Source organism: Rhinolophus hipposideros (genome assembly GCF_964194185.1).
Source record: "Rhinolophus hipposideros genome assembly, chromosome: 7".
NCBI lineage: Eukaryota > Metazoa > Chordata > Mammalia > Chiroptera > Rhinolophidae > Rhinolophus > Rhinolophus hipposideros.
The window spans coordinates 95,726,453-95,733,304 of NC_138053.1; positions in this window are offsets into that span (position 1 = coordinate 95,726,453).

The window sequence follows — 6,852 nt, forward strand, 5'->3', positions numbered from 1 at the left end:
TCAAGTCAGAGGAAAGTCTTGTCTACTTTCTTTAACTTCATCCATTTTCACCCAGTCAGAAGAGGAAAAAGTTAATTATGAACATTCCATTCGATTAGTTCTAAGTATGACGTATTAGTGAGCACTGCTGGCGTTTGATGAACTCAGAGTACAGCTCTGTGACATGACAGGCCGAGGTTAGGGAAAACCCGTCTTGCATTATCTGCGCGCCCCCAGATGGCCTTTCCCTTTCCTTGGCCATATTTTAAAAAATTGTTAGTATCAACATGAGGTTTTGTCCTTTCCCTGGTTCAACTGCTGTGGGTGATATCTGTTTTTTCACTAACCTTATCTCAGTTTAGTGACATCCTTCATAAGCAGCTCAAAGTAAGCAGGAACATAAACCCCGTCTAAGGATTAACAACCCAGACTCTGACATAAGGCAAGGCTCAGTAAAGCAAATGAGTCTGTAGAGAGATTCATGCCCATTAGAATGCCTTTCTTGTACAATCACATGAAAGCTTTCGTCAATGAGTTTTCATGCCTCAATATCTCCAATATCATTTTAGGTGAAAATTTCTATTTCAGTAGCTAAACGTGCACAGTCTCATGTAGGTGCTGTAAGCCGAGAGTGTGAAATCATAATGATATACGTTCTTAACTGGTGGCTAAAGAGAACAGAATCTCTTGCCAAGATAAGCAGCCTGATAGGAGTTTTGCCACAGTTCAGTAGTTAGCAAAAATGCTGTTTTTGTTTTGTTTTGTTTTGTTTTGTTTTCTGACTTCCTTGCCATTATGTACATACGAAAGGGACGCAGAATCTGCACAGGTGATCCACACAGTACACATTTTAATATACGGGCATAATTCATGAACTGCAAGGCACAGGTTGTATTCATGGGTACATACTGGTGTGTTCGCTAATGACAAATAATATCAGTGGCAGGTGGGGTACTTGGGACAATGACAAGAATAACACCTCTCACACTTCAGCCATTCGGCTGACTTCCGAGGGAGCAGGGAAAAGCTGCCGTGGCTCACCACCCAGCCTGGGAAGTCACCCACTGAAGCTTCGAAGGGAAGCACTGAAGACTTCATGTCACAAGAGAGGGGAATTACAAGGAAGGAAAACCTACATTCAGGATAGTGTTCTTAAAGATTGGATGTGCTGGCTATGCCGGGGTGTGAGGCCTTTCCAATCCTGGGTGGTGAGTTCAGAGGGGGTGGTTATAAACCATTACTCTCCATTCGCACACGTAGTGTTTCATCAGTGATTCTGCGGTTTCAGCTCTTTTGTTCCCTATATTTACTGTTCCCTACTCCAGTGGTTGGGCATCTCCAACATTTAACACTGAAGATACTCAGAATTCTGAGCTGAGTCTCAAATAGAAGCTAACGTCATGAATGAATGTTTTCCACTTGTTCTTTCATTCAACTTAGGTCGTTATGCTTCAGTGGAGTAACTATGTACCATTTAGAGTGTGGGCTCTGGACACAGATGTACTGGGTTCAAACCCCAGCTCCGCTTGTTATCAGCAGACATTCTCTGCAGGAGACCTGTCTGCTCATAGATCCTTCTCCTGTGTAACAGAACAATGGTCACATCTACCGCACAGGCTTGAACGGGCTATGTGATCTAATGTGACACTCTCTGAGCCATGTCTCATTCACAATCTAAGCATTCACATATATAAGCATTCACATACATCAACTCTTCTGTTTCCTCACTTGCCAGGACCCATTCTAGGCAATAGGAATATATTAATAAACAAAAGAGCCCTTTTCTCCAAGAAATGTAATTCTAGTGGATGAAGGAGACCATGAATAACATTAAAAAGTAAACAAAATAATTATGATTGCAAAAATAAATAAACAAATAAAAGGAAAACATAGTATGAAAAAAAGGTACATCCAGGTCACATGATAGCAACCTCGATGTGGGAAAGGGGCTGAGGGTCCTGCCTGAGATTAGATGATGAGGGAAGACCTCTCTTCAAAGGCATGTGGCCTGAGAACCAAATGGCATGCCAGAATCTGCCACGTAAGCTCTGGAGAGGCGAACCCCAGGCAGCGGAACGACACCGTAACTGCTACGTAGGAAGATGCCTGTGGCCTGGAACATGGTAACATCAACAGAGAGCAAAGTGGACCAATGTTGGCATGACAGACCGGGCCATTTGATACAGACCCGTAAATGGTAAGGAGTTTGTAGTTCCTTCCAAGTGTGATCAGAAGCCATGAGAAACTTTTAAGCAGTAGAATTATATGATCTGATTAACATTTTTAAAATGTCATTCTGGATACTGCATGGAGGAGAGACTGCAGGGGCACCACACAAGGAAGCAGAGACTATTTCCAGTCGGAAGTCTGGATTCGAGATAAGGGACCAGACAGATAGCAGCGAGAATGTAGGAAGATGGTCTGTTCAGGGACTTACTAATTGATGGGACATGCGGAGGGGTTAGAAGTGGGTGGTTATGAAAGATAGACCAAGCTTGCGATCTTGCAACAGGGTGGATTGTTGTGTTACTTCTTAAGATCGGGAAAGCAGAGGAGTAAGTCGAGAGACCTTCGGGAGCTCTGTGTGGGCTGTGTTGAAGGTGATGCACTTACCTGACGTACATGGAGAGCTATCGGGTATACAGCTGTTTGTAAAGGATTCGGGCTGCACGGACAGTTAGCACTGTAGATACAGATTTGAGCATCACAAGCCTATGATGGATTTAAACCATGCCACTTTCTCAAGCATACAGAGAAGGGAGGAGAGATTAGAAAATGGAGGCCCCAGGCAGGTTGCAAGAGGAAAAAAAGCCAGTGAGTGAGAATGGGGAGAAACAGATACAGACAAAACAGGAGGGTGTCATGTGACAGAACCGAAAGGAGGAAATTGTTCAAGAAAGAGATCTACTGCGTCAAAAGTGAAGAAGATGAGGACAGGAAAGTAACTACTGAATGTGGAAAGATGGAGATAATTTTAAATGTTGACAAGCGTTGTGCTACATGGAAGCAAGCATGAGCCTTTGGTGATCACCAGATCACCATGTTATTTTATCATAAATGAATCATGGTAAGCGTACCACATTTAAGGAGTTCTTCATTTTATATTCATTTTACCTTTATCAAGTTCTTAATTGCTACAGATGTCACAAATATTATTGGATATATCATCGTCTAAATGGGACAGACTCTTGCCGGTGTGCTAGAATTCAAGTGGCATTATTTCCACCACTTATTATTTAAAGTATACACTAAATTAAAATAAAGTCAATTTTAAGGTCCCGCAAATTCAATCTTGCTAGATTATTTATAGTAGCTTATTTTTATCCATACCTTAATGTATGCTCTCTTCCACTCAGATTCGTGCAATGATCCATTTTTCACACTGCTGGATTTTTTAATTCATATATTAAAATCTGCTTGTCCTCACTGGTATAGACTTGAATTTATACCATCACTTGTATTTCTCAGTTTGGGACACATAGTCATCTATCAATCTATGGACAGCCTTGTTTTTTTGTCCCTTTCATCTGCATCTTAATTTTATTATACTTTCTGTGTGGACAGTAACTCAAACATGTAATTCTAATGGACTTCAGTGTGCTATAGACTTATAGGTCAACAACTACTGTTAATGTAATTAACTGTTAACCTAAAAACCCTTTAGAAAAGAAACTTACCGTAAATGAAGGTATATCGATTAATTCACTCCATTCTAGGCACTCAATGTTTTCCCCCACCCAATTCACATGTTGAAGCCTTAACCCACAGGTGGCCACTGGCTGTCAGGAGGTAATTAAGGTTAAATGAGTTCATAATGGTAGGGTCCTAATCCAATAGAATTGGTGTCCTTATACAAAGAGGTCGAGAGAGATCTCACCCTCTGTCTCCAAGCATGCACACTGAAGACAGGTCGTAGAGCACACAGCAACGCAGCAACTGTCTACAAGCCAGGAGGTGCCCTCATTAGAACCTGAGCCTGCAGACACCTTGATCTTGAACTTCCAACCTCTACAACTGTGAGAAAATACGTTTCTGTTGTTTAAGCCCCCCAGTCTATGGTATTTTGTTATGGAAACCCATCCAGACAAAGACACTATGTATATGTAAACAGTGAGCAAATAGTGTTGGTTTTGATTTATACGTTTTATGTAAATATATAATCCATATATAAAATATCACATTTTCATTCCAAATTTGCATTGGAGACAAATCTATATTGATATGTACATAACATGTACTACTTTGGACTGTTCTGTGATATCTGAAGATATTTACACACCAGGTGTTATTTGTTCACTAATTTATTGATAGATCTAGACTTTTCTATTTTTCATTATTACAAACAATGATGAGATTAGCGTTCTTTAGATGTCTTTTGAACTTTCAGGTTTCCATGGGGAGAATAACCAGATAGCCAGGCTTTACTGGCGCGGTCACGGTTTATGCCTGCTATAGAATAGATATTATTTTTAGCCCCTCTTTCATTCCACTATGGACAATGAATTATCCGCTCAGAGCTCCTTTTGAGTATATACCTTGGTGATAGAACCACTGAGTTTTAAGTTAAACATATACCTCAGTTAAATACTTGAATTTTTCTTCCTTCAAAATTTCTGTGAGTTCAGGATCCCACTAAAACTTTGTTTCCATATGTCCTTGACAAAATTTTTGTCTCTAACTTTATTAAACTTTAGCAATAGGGAGATATAAAGTGTTATTTCAATTTTCAATATACTGTTGTCTCATTATTAATAAGCATATGAGGAGATGCTCAAACTTATTGGTTATTATGATTAGTTATGATTTTCCTTTGCAGATTTACTAACTACTTGATCATGTTTCTTTATCCATGTTGATTTAAATTACTAGGATATTTTAGATAAGTCGTTGGTCAATTATATAAAAAACAAATATAAATTCCGGGTTGATCACTTGCGTCTTGTTTCTTTTTTCTTTTTTTTTAATTATAATGTACGGAATCTATAAAGATTTCCATTTTAGATACTTTTATGCAACACCATTGTGAAAAGAAAAATAAATAAGCACCGTAAGGAACAGGAGAACAAAGCAAATGCCATTATCTGCAGGGGATATTTAAATATGCATATAAAACTCAGAAGAATCAGCAAAGACTAATGATGAAATGTGAGTACAAAGTGGCTGCAAAGAGCAAAACAAATCGAAGGCAATGCAGAAAATGGAATTAGAAAATGCAAGAAGACGATGTTTATATAAACACTAGATTATCACCTCGCCAGGAATTACCCGAGGTATATTGGCTCTTTAGAGAGTAAGTTTTAAGTCAGTTAAATAAAAGAGGAAATAAATGGTGCACAGACAAACAGTGTTATGATATCCATCCTTCCCAAACCAAACAACAGAAAAAGTAATGTGACTCTGATGGAAACCAAAAATATTTTGGGGTAGATTGGACAGTTTTCAATTTATGACAGTATAAATATCTTTAGATTTATAGGCCAATTCTGAAAAAGAAAAAAGAGAGAACTTATTCTACTATACAGAAGATGCTACAAAGCCAAAGTCTGGCACTCTGGAAGATGCAGATAAATAGACAAGTATGAAAGATGGAAGGCGTCTAGTTTGCAAACCACAGTTGTCTGGCATCCAGACACCATGAATCAAGATTTCTAGGCTGGGTAAAAGTGCTCACCGTATAAAGGAAATAAAATTAGATCAGTACCCCAGGTGAAAGTGGTTAGAAAAACCTCCAGATGGAATATGTTGTATGAATGTTAAAGACAAAACTATAGAACACTTGCAAAAAAATATAGGACAATATTTTTTAAGAAATCTTCTCCATCTTAGAGTCATAAACAAGTTGCAAAGGAGAACGTAGAGAAATTGCCCGAAAATGTTGTTTATCTTGTCGCTTCAGTGAGAAGGCTCTCGAAGTATCTCATTTCATACCAGGTTAAGTTAAAAAAATTAGCCTATTTCTCCCGAATAAACCAATGTTCCAGACTTGACCCCTACCTCAGAAGGAATGAGCTCACTGTGGTTGTGACACTGAGATCAGAAGCATCATTTCCACACCAAGCCAGCTAGTTTTCTTAGTCCCTGAACCATATGCTCATTTCTTAGCTGAAATAACCTGTGAGTGGTTGTCAAGAACTAAGATTTGCTAAATGTGTGTAGTTTTGCTTTTCTCTTAGCTCAAATTAGAAACATATGTTCATCACCTTTGCCTAAGAATCGTTCAGCATGAACTGTTTTCATTTTAGTCAGAGCAGATCAGTCAGTTATCGTTTTAAAGTTGATTTGCAAAAATACAACATGCACAACTTATTGTACGCATATTGATTGTGTTTCTGTATAAACCAGCAGACGACGTCCCTCAGTTGAGCGGTGGCCTTTTGTCTTAATGGCATCATCGTCACCCTGCTTTCTGCAGGCAGAAGATGCTAACGGCATCACTGAGCTCTGGGAGCCCCACGGAGAGACTTCCAGTCCCAGAGCTCCTGTTTGAAGTAGGGACCAGTGATGGGATGCAGGACTTCTCATCTCTGGAGTCCTGTCTGTAGTGGGGCCATGGCTTCCGTGAGAATAATTATTATCTGAAGACGGCTCCCGGCACGGGCTGAGGAGGTCTGGAGCAGCAGACAGGAAAATGGCTCCTGGGTCAGCCCAGTGAGCTTTGGGCTTTGAGCGTAGTGTGGAAACGGGAGCTTCTCTGCAAGGCTAGGGGATCGGGAGCAATGGCAGTTATCAGAAGGTCAGGTGTCATCTAGGGCCTTTTGGACATCCTGGTCCAAAAAGGATGCTATGGGTGGAGTAGTCTTTTAAAAAGCTGGGACTCAAATGACCAAAGATTTAGGCAATCCACTAGCATTATCCAGGAGCTGAGAAGAAAGG